The 11,121-nt window shown below is 34.1% G+C and overlaps 1 long non-coding RNA gene across 1 annotated transcript; it reads left to right on the forward strand.

The window, feature by feature from the left end:
* Positions 1 to 9,291: 9,291 nt before the first annotated feature.
* On the forward strand, positions 9,292 to 10,409 carry LOC150030535 (uncharacterized). Its single transcript, XR_016526828.1, has 2 exons — positions 9,292 to 9,515; positions 9,840 to 10,409. It is a non-coding gene; the product is annotated as an uncharacterized LOC150030535 (long non-coding RNA).
* Positions 10,410 to 11,121: the final 712 nt, after the last annotated feature.

Here is an 11,121-nt window from a genome sequence, read left to right on the forward strand (position 1 = left end):
AGTCTTAAACATGAACTCGAAGGAACATGCATCAGTCATAGTGTGTAACCCGAAGGTACACGAGTTAGTCGTAAACATGAACCCAAAGAAACATGCATAAGTCACAGTGTGTAACCCGAAGGTCCACAATCAATCATAAATGTGCACATATAAAGTCATAAGTGTGCACCTACCTAGATAAGAAAAACTAATAAGAACCCTATAACTTAGCATGCATCAGTTTTCACATAACTCCTGTATTATATTTTACAGTCGTCTATCTTCGGGATAAAATTTTTAGTACATCCTTAGGCAACAGTACATTCAACATGGTCAAACAATCCAACCTAATAAGTCAATGCCATTAAATCCAACCCAATAGCATGCAGTTTTAATCAGTCATAAATTATCAGTCCAAGTAGTCTAGAATAACCAGTCAAATCAGTCTTTACAGTCTCAAGAAGCAGTCCAAGTAATCTTAAGTAACAGTCCAAGTGGTATGGACAACTGGTTCAAAGGTGAACCAGTAGAAAGTCACTTACCTCGATATGTTGTCTAACCCAATCAACAAATTTAATCTTCTTCTTAGCTTAGAGTAGTCTCAAATTAAGGCTCTTAACCTAAAACATAAACAAACTTAATTCCAGATTTTAGGGCCTCAAATCAACAGACAATTTAACTCATAAAACTCTTAATCACTTATTCAACTCATGGTTTGATTCAAAGCATTTCAAAACTACTTCAATCGAGCAACTCAACCAAAAATCTTGTAGAAATTAATTATTAATTTTGATGGACAACAGTGTCAAACCTTCAATCCAACCTCTTATACCATAATTAAAACAATAAATAAGCTGCTACTTAATGGGTATCCAAAAATGATCAATAAAGACTCAAAAACTTACCAAAAGCTTGTTGAAAATCAACTTAACTTTGCTAGACAACACATTAATAGCATCCTAAACTTGAATCTAGCATCTAATCTAACGGTTAAATTGAATTTAGGCCAAAATTTTTAATTGGGCATTAACCCAAAGAAAATTACCAAATAAAGCCAAATACCTTGTTATGTGATATTCCAAACTACTCAACAATGAGGCTCTGAAACCAGAATCGAGTGGGCAACTAAAATCAAACTCCCCAATTCTTAAGAAGCCAATTAAACAAACAAACCCTATGGATCTAGAGGTTTTTCGATGATGGCTGCACACTGGGTTGAAGGATCCCTATGAAGGGTAAGCAGCGGAAGCGGACTGTCCTAATTCTAAAAAATTTACCAAATGCAATTTGACATAGAAACAGAACAAATCATGCATTTAATTAAACAAAATATACAACATGCTTAAGAAACTAAGAAGAGAATAAAATAGAATAAAAGACTTACCCTTGAAGAACAAAATCTTCACAATTCCTCTTCACTGTGAAAATCCGGACACCAAAAAGTGCACTACCACAAAAACAATCTCGGTATTCTCGGGATGAGAATCCAGGAGGAGTGGACTTTAACTATTTTGGTGATGGAAAGGAATGAGAGAGGTGTTGGATTTTATGTCCTAAAACTCGTAGTTTGTAAATTAATAAACATATTCTGTTTTGTTTTTCGATAAAGTTGTTATTGAAATTTTAATCTTGAATCCAATAAACTAAGGTTCGGGGGCTATTTAATGTAGTTTGAACTTTATGTAGTGACATAAATGTTGATCAGGTTCAAATATATAGCCAAAATGATCTAAAGTATATGAATAAGATTATACGCCTTATTATGGGGACACTATGGATGCGGCCCACTTTGTAGTTAGTACAAACGATGTGATTCTGAATCGTTCATATAGAGATATGTGAGTGGGGGTATCCTATGCAATGAGTTTGCATAAGACTGAACCATGAAATAGTCACTTTTTACGTTCTAAATGTCGTTTTATGTATAAAACTGACTATTTCGTTAATTGATGACCTAGGTAACTTAATCTTAATCCTGAGCTAACTATGAACTCCTGTTCACTCGGAATTATCCTTAGATCTACATAGGTGAGGGCAACTCATCATTGCTGGCCCAATAAGCCTCTCATTTTAGTGGTAAGATCGGGTGGATAGCTGGGAACATAGGGTGCAAGACAAAATTCACTCCTACCTGTTATAGGGATAGTAGATAGGTTGTTCCCTTTAGTACTGAATCCAGGTTTTGAACAAGGGGCGCCACCCTCCCCTTGGCCCGAGAGGGATTCGATTTATAGGTTGGACCTTAAACCAATTATTCATTAGAGGATTAGTAGAACTTAAGGAATAAGATGTAGTCTCGGGGATAAAACGATTTTTATGATCCAGCCGAGATTACGAACAACCTGTGAAGGATTAGCTTACTAATCATGGTTATATCAAATAGACACAAATATATCTATAGTGAAGGGAGTACAACTACGAGACTATAGTGGAATGACCCGTTAGTTAACGAATGTTGATTAGCTCCGTCTAAAGAGTTTAGCTAGCTAATCTCGGATCGTTGGAGCCCATGATCTGTAGATCCATTAGGTTCCCCTACTAGCTCATATGGAATAAACTTAGAATAGTATGATAGAATAATTCGAATTATTCGAATTAGGTGAAGAGAGAGAAACTGACAAGTATATGTGATATAGTGGTTGGGTTTTTAGTTTAGAGATACAACTTTAATATTTAAATGTGATTTAAATATCAAGAATATGAACACGTTCATATTCGGAAGCTCGAAATAATGGAAATGGTCAAAGATATAAAAAGTCAAAGAGTTGACTTTTGACTTCAAAAGTCAAACTTTGACCGACCTTATATTCAAATGTGATTTTAATTTCGAGAAAATGAATGCGGATTCATGCTCGGGAGGTCAAAATTAGTCAACACGAAAAAAAATCATAAAAGTCAAAATGTTGACTTTTTGATCAAAGTTTGACTTTGACCAAATGACTATTTTGCCCTTTGACTAAAGTTAGTAGGAAAATCCAAACTTTTGTTGGATAATTCCACTAACAAAATAGTGGGCTAGGTGTTGGCTTATAGTGGAGACATTAAGCCCACTAAGATAGCGAATTATAGGTGTTGGGTGTTTATGGATTTGGTTCATGCAATTGTTGTATGACTTTTTTCTATAAATTGGGCTTTCTATTTTAGATTAAAGAGTTTTGCCAATTTTGCCAAATTGTTTTCTAAATTTGGGCTGGAAAAATCATTTTCTTGAGTGAAGTCCAAAACCCAAACCTAACCCAAATTTCCATCTCTTTCTCTCTCTCGGTTTTCTTCATCCACCGGGTCCCACAACTCGGTTCTGAGTCCAGAGAATAGTAGGACAACTCTAGTGATGCTCTGGAAGAGTTCGGGTCGTGATTCAGCGAGGAAAAGCGGTTTTTGGGAGCTACAAAAGTAATTTTAATTACTGTTTTTCCTTCGATTGCATGCATCTTTTCCTTTAAATTAGAAGCAATTAGAGTGTAATTAGGTCATAATTCCGCTGCGTATGTCTCGAGTTCCATCAAGAGGAGAAGAGATGAAGAGCCTTAGATCTCAAAACTCCCCGTGAGATTTTTTTGTATGTTTCTTTTCTTCACCATACAGGGAGAAGAAAATGTATAAATAACCCACATACACAATCTGGAGAGAAGGAAAGGGAGGGAGTCCTCCCAAATAACATTAATTAAAAAATAATTAAATTAATTAAATTAAATTTATTTATTTATTTAATAAATTATTTAATATATTCATATGATAACTACCTTATCATATAATATATATTAAACTATATGTTATATCAAATATAACATACCTTTCTCTCACCAATGGCTTTTAATATAAATCACATTTATATTAATTTTAACCATACGAATCCAATTCATATAATTAATATCTGAATCATATTCAAATATTTATTTCCTCTCATAAATACTTAATATTATAATGTATCAAATAAATTATAGTAATTATATCATATATAATTAAATTAAATTAATTATATCACATATAATTTATTCCCTCAATTAATTTGAACAATTCAAATTAATCCAAAAGCTAATTCTCATAAAAACTCATTGAGCTATCGAGGGACCTCATGGACCTGTAGCTTGATGCTCCAACCGTACGTGAATAATTAATTAAACTCTTTAATTTAAATTATTCATCATCCATTAACTGACGGGCACTTCACTAAAGATTGTCAGCTACACTCTTCGCACTATAGATGTATTTCTTGTCCATTTGATATAACTTATCAACAGTATTATGACCCTTCACAAATTGCTCGTAAGTATAGCTAGGCCTAAATTACCATTTTACTCCTGTAGTTACATCTAACTCCTTAAGTACCACGATCCCTCTAATGAACAATAAATCATAGTCCAACTATGATTAAACCCCTCTAGGGCTAGTAGAGGGTATGACACCACATTGTTCAAGTCCCGGAATCAGCCCTTAAGAGATCAATTTATCTACTTACCCCAACGTTAGGGAATGAATGAATTCCTTCTTGTGTAACTATGTTCCCAGTTCCCCAATCAGACGAATCCCCAAAATGGTGGGTTTGTTGAGTCTGTGATTTGGCCACTCTCACCCATACAAATCAAAGGACCACCTTCATAGGCAGGAGTTCACAACTCACTCAGGATTCAGGTTACGTTACCTATGGTCATCTTGGTGAAATGTAAGTCTCTATTATGAACAACGTTATATAATGAGACTAAACATTTCGTGGTTCGGTCTTATAAAACTCCTTTGTATAGAATATCCCCGCTCACATGTCTCCACATGAATTATCAGGATCAGATCCTTTGTAGCACTTTACAACAATTGTAACATCTACAAAACGGGTCATACTCGTAGTATCACAAGATAAGGTACCCAACCTTATCCATCTACTACAGACCATTTAGTTTATCACTTAAACATGATCCACCCGTATATCCCTACATACATGTTTAAGCTACAAGATAATCTTGGATGTTAGTTTGTTGGTTTGTGGTTAATGCAACTAATTTTGAAATAAAACACCAAATATTTTATTACATAAATAAAAAATTTGTGTACATTACAATTACAAACTATAGAACCCTACGAGATTTAGGGCATCAACCCCAACATGGGTTGTCACTGTTTGAGGGATTCTGACGATGACGACCCAGATGGCTGCGGATCAATGGTGGGGCGTGCACGTAGCCTCTGGCTGGAAAGAACGCCCACTAGAAGAATTTCGGGCTTTAATGTCGATTGGAAAAAGTGAAATCAGATGTGTAATGTCGGTTTTTAAAAAAATGGATCTTTAATGTCGGTTTTAAACCAACATTGAAGATGGGCTTTAATGTTGGTTTTAAACCGACATTAAAGGTGTAATTATTTTTTTTCTTATTTTATTAAAAAATTAAACAACTATCGCGCTTGCCCCCTTTTTCATCTTTACCCTATCGCGCGCGCCGGCCTCCTTTTCTCTCTTACCCAAACCCTAACCAATATACTTCACTGTCCGTTCATCCGTGGTTGTCCGCCGACCGTCCATCGGTCTCCGTCAGTCTCTATCAAGTTTTTCGTCCGTTGTCTTTCAGTCTCCAACTGTCGATCCGAGAATTTCGAGCTTTAAGGCTTTGGCAATCCGTCGGTCGTCCGTAGTCCATCGGACTTTAAATTAGAAATGATACCACCGACCGTCCGTCGGTCCCCTCGATCCGAGCCAACATCACTTCTGGTGGAGTTGTGAGTTTCTGATTTTTTGTTTTTTTGTTTGCATTAGATTTTCAATCGGATTTTGTTGCTTTGGCAGTGTTCTTTATTGCAATCAATGAATCGTTGTTCCTTCTCTATGTTGTAATTCTTTGTGTATCGTTTGTGTTTGGTTCTTGAGAAACGTTTGCAATGGAAAACTAACCGACTCACTGACCATTTGCAATGCAATTCTTTCTATGTAATTAATATTCGTTCCTTGGTAGGTAGGTCAGAAGAGCCTAATATTTTTTGGAAGATTCAAGAATTTATTTCTGTTAGTCTTGTCATTTTCAAATCTATAGCCGTGGGTACAAATCTGTGAGTGGGTCGTCGATCGTCTCTGCTAGTGGGTCGTCTCTTCCCTGGTCGATCTCCATCGCGTTCGTTAGTATGATATTTTCTTATATCCATTTTCTTACTGAAATGAATTGATGCTTATCTTATATATTGTTTGTATGTCAGTGAGTCGTCCGTTAGTATGATATTTTCTTATATCCATTTTTTTACTGGTCGTCTTTGCTATTGAGTCCGTTAGTATGAGAATCGGTTACCTCATTGTATTGTTTGACTGAAATGAATTGATGCCTAATTGAGTTCATTGTCATTTATTTTACTGCTTCTATTGAACAAATTGGGGTTCAATTTGAAAAATGGAGTGACCCATCCCACTACTCTTGTTGTTGTAGTTTTACTTGTACATGGTGGAACCAATGTTATATAGTTAAAATTTAGTATCTATGGTTTGTAATTAGAATTTAATCCCTATAATTTAGATGCTTAGATTTCTACAATTGATGCAGCGCTCGAGTTTCTTCACATAATTTATGTAAATAACTCGGAAGGTGGAGATGTAGCCACTGTTGAGTCGTTTTGGTTTTATTAATATTCTTTTGCTTTGTTATCTTGCAGCTGTTAGTTTTATTTTTGTTTCAGATCTTGGATTCTTTAATTTATTTTTGCTACTTATTTGGGTAGGTAGGCAGTTAGCTTGGGCCTTTCTCTGTACATAAGACCTTTATTTTGTAAAGAGGTTACTGTTTTTGATAAAATTCTCTTGGCTTTGGCTGTTTACATTAATGGGTTGGACTAATGGTCAAGGCCATGTAAATGATAAAGAGCTTAGTGGGAATGATTCAAGCCAGTGGCCACTTATGCAGGATTTAATATTCTATGAGTTACTTTGGCAACTAAATTTAGTAGGCCTACATAGTTCCTCTGTGAGAATAGTCAAGGTGTGCAAGCTGACTCAAAGACTTGCATATATAAAAAATCCTAAAGTTTTACCGTCTGATACGATGATCGTCTGTAATCTTTTTATTGTATATTCTTGATAATCATTCTCTACATGTTCTTGCTCTTGTAATGGTTTGTCATATCAGAATTGGTGACTATTTACGTAGTCTAGCGAGTAAAGAACATGGGAGAAAGTTGAGTTTATTTTGATAGACGAGGTATTAGTAGAGCACCATTGTTTCAAAAAGGTTAAGTCATATCTGCATTGAAACGAATAAAACATCTTGCAGCTTGGAGCTTCACTAACATTTTTCTATGCTCATGCATTGATTAACATTTAGTTTCGATTTAGGAAGGTAAAATGCAATTGTGACAGATAGATGGCAGAAGTTCAGTGATGTATTTCTGTGTTGTATTTGCTTTTAGTTACATACAATTTGAATCTAATTCGTCTTTGGAATCTTGTTTAGATAATCTAAGATTGACCCTCGATAACATCTTTTAGTTGGAGATTTTTTTGTGGTTTCATTTGATTGAAGTCTTGTATACATTGGTGTGCTTTTTAGATGCTTGAAGTTTTGGTGTTACTTTAGGGGGCTTTTTATTTTTTAGTTATATGGATAATGTAAAACATTTTAGTTGAATATGCTAGCCTCGTACGTAAATTATTTATTTTTTATATAGTACTAGCTTTAATTTAATAAATTGACGTAAACTTATGTTGAATTTATCTTTTTTTTTTTTTTCTTTTTGTAGTTCAATACAAAAGATGCATATACGCAAGGAGAGATCGACGTAATTCGGACTCAATGGGCAAGTTTTGTTGGTCGATTTGTGTAAGGATGTAATTCTTGTTTTTCGTGTCAATAGAATGTAAATGTTAGCGTAGAATGAATGTAAATGTAATGGATTGGAAGGCAAATATTGATGGGCTCGCCATGCAAATATTCTGGTTCTAGTATTGGTTTGCAAATTTTTGTGGATAAATTCATAGGTGGAAGACAAATATTGATGAGTATATGTAATGAATTGGAAATATTGATTCTTGTTTGTGGATAAATTCATAGGTGGAAGACAAATATTGATGGGCTCACCATGCAAAATTTTCTATACTTTTTAATATAAAACACGGATATTTCCTGACCCAACACAAGACATATAATGTCATTTTTAACTTATTTGACCAAAAAAATGGATTCGGCAACGGAATTTAAAAAAAGGGACAGATTCGAGCTTCAATGTCGGTTAAGAATTAAAAAAAAAAAAAAGGCTTTAATGTCGGTTGCAATCGACATTAAAAACCTTCAATGTTGAGACCTTTAATGTCGGTTGCAACCGACATTAAAGGCTGTGTTATTGGTGTTATTGAAACCCTTTAATGTCGGTTTAAAACCGACATTAAAGCTCGAATTTCTTCTAGTGGACGATGAACGGCGTGGAACCAAAACTTATACATATATATATATATATTAATCCTTTTTCTTTTCCCTTTTCCCTTTTCAAATTCCAAGTTCCCTTTATTAAATCCGAAATCCAAATTTTAAATTTATAACTCACTCTTAAATTTTCAAAATTCCTTTTAAGTCCAAAATCTCTCCTTAAATTCAGTCCAAATAATGTTTCAAATTCTTTCCAAAATTCTCCTCCAAAATTAAATTTAAATCTTCCGTTCTCACAAACAAATCGAATTATCTCAATAAAATAATTCAATTTAACCATAAGCCAAATTAAATCTCAATTACTTCAAAATAAATAAATTGAAATTAATTTAGTCAATTATTTAAATCCTGAATTCGAATTCTTTCAAACAACTCTGACATAAATAATAAATATTTACAAGAAAACTTTCAGGGTGTTATAGATTATCTTTCACCTGGTGTAAACATGGCCTAAGTTACACTTGATTCTACTGTCCAATAAAACAAATAAAACAAACCCATACACCTACACCATCCTTAATAATATGCCTCAATTTTGTAAATCAGTTGATTTCATCAAACCTAACTTGAAGCCCCCAACTTGCATCTTCACAATCCATCACATGCGAAAAAATGTTCCCTTCATCCCTTCTTTCATCTTATCACAATCGCACACCGGTAGCACATGGAAGCATGGCTTCTAGGGGTTGTTAAAAAAATCGAGCAATCTGACTCAACCCACTTGGTTTGGGTTGGGTTTAAGATTAAAATAGTTTGGTTTGGTTTCTTTCTTAATGAACTCAAGTAGGTCGGTTCGATTCGATTCTCGACCCAAAGTTATCCATAACCCAGCCCATTTTTACTTTTGTTGAGTTTCTTCTCTTCATGGGTTGACACGTTGTTGATTGGGATTCGTAAATCACTGTCGTTGTCACTTCACCTTCTCAGTCATGTGGTGTCGTGGTCTTCACTCATATGTATTCCTTCACGTTTTGTCTTCCGTTCGCACCAAACCATCCTCCTTTCACAGTGTCATCTTCCCTTCAACTTCTTCTTCTTCTTCTTCACAATCAGTCATCGCGCCTTCACATCATTGCCTAATCGCCAACGACTTCTTCTTCTTCCTCACACTTACTCATCGTCCCTTCATCGTTCTCATCGGTTCTTCAGGTTTTTGTTTTTTTTTTCTTTCTATTATTAAATTTTTATTGAAAAGAAAATAAAAAGAAAAAGAAAATAGTAAGTTGGGAAGTGCCATGTGCTTTTAATTTTCTTTAATTTTTTTGTTTGATCGTTTAAGCTGGGAAAAGAGATGTTTTGAATTTTAAATTTGATTGAAAATTGGCACCCGTACACCATAAACAGAGCCACGCCACCCAACTCCTTCTTCTTCTTCTTCTTTTTTCTTTTTTAATATTTTATTTCACTGGTCCATAGTTGACCACCCAAATTCTCACATTTATTTTTGTTTTTCTTTATTTGTTAATGTTATAGATGGAAAATAGTGAATTGATCAACAATGATCCACAACCCATAAATACTCCAGATGCATGTTATAAACCATCAGCAATGACAGTCACTGGGAAGAGAAAACCAACTAGACCATCATCTTCCGTGTGGGATCTCTTTACAAAGATGGAAAGGTTTAACAATGAAGGTATCAGGTGCTTGTGATACTTCTTCATGTGGAACTAGTACATTATGGAAGCATATGAGAAAACAATGCAAAAATTATCCATTCTGAGAGCAACCTAAAAGGAAAACAATACTAAAGTTTCAACCTAATGAAGATGTTAGGTGCTATTAATATGAATTCTATGTCTATTGCCTTTAATCAGGAAAGAGTTAGAAATGCATATGCTAAGATGCTAGTATTGTGTGAGATACCATTTAGATTTATAGAGATAGAAGGGCTTAAAGAATTTTGTAATGCTGCATGTCCTAAGTTTGACATTCCTTCAAGAATCACAATTGCTCGAGATATTTATCAAATGTATATGGATGAAAAAAGTTGTTGAAATCAATTTTAATGAAAAGTAGTCAAAGAGTGAGCCTTACAACAAATACTTGGACTTCCTTACAAAACATCAATCATATGGTTCTCACGGTGCATTTTGTTGATTCCGAATGGAATTTACAAAAAAGAATGTTGACTTTTTGTCAAGTACCTAATCATAAGGGAGAGACATTTGGTAAAGTAATTGAATGTTGTTTATTGAAATGAGGTATTGATAAAATTTTTTTTTCAATTACTATTGATAATGCAACTTCAAATGATTCGACAATCTCATATTTGAAGAGAAAATTAAAGCTTTGGGACTCTATTATTTAGATGGTGAATTATTGCATATGAGATGTTGTACTCATGTTATGAACTTGATTGTCAGTGATGGATTGAAAGAATTACATGGTTCAATAGCTAGTGTGCAAAATATTGTAAGATATATTAGATATTCTCCTAAGCAATTGATTTTTTTTTTTTTTTTATTTTTAAAGTGTGTTGGACATGAAAAGATTGAATCTAAAGCCCTTATTTGTCTAAATATGTCTACAAGATGGAATTCAACATATTTGATACTTGATCATGCTTTAAAATTTGACTTATCAATATTTAGAAGAGGAGGATGAAGATTTTGTAAATTACTTTACTGGAGATGAGAATGGAAAGAAAAGAAAGGGCCACCTACTTTAGCCGATTGGGAATCATGTCAGAACATTTGTCAATTTTTTTAAAATGTTCTATGATCTTACATTGAAGGTTAGTAATTCAACATAT

The sequence above is a fragment of the Benincasa hispida genome, unplaced genomic scaffold, assembly GCF_027475165.1.
Source record: "Benincasa hispida cultivar pf3 unplaced genomic scaffold, pf3_genome.v1.1 HicScf1848, whole genome shotgun sequence".
NCBI lineage: Eukaryota > Viridiplantae > Streptophyta > Magnoliopsida > Cucurbitales > Cucurbitaceae > Benincasa > Benincasa hispida.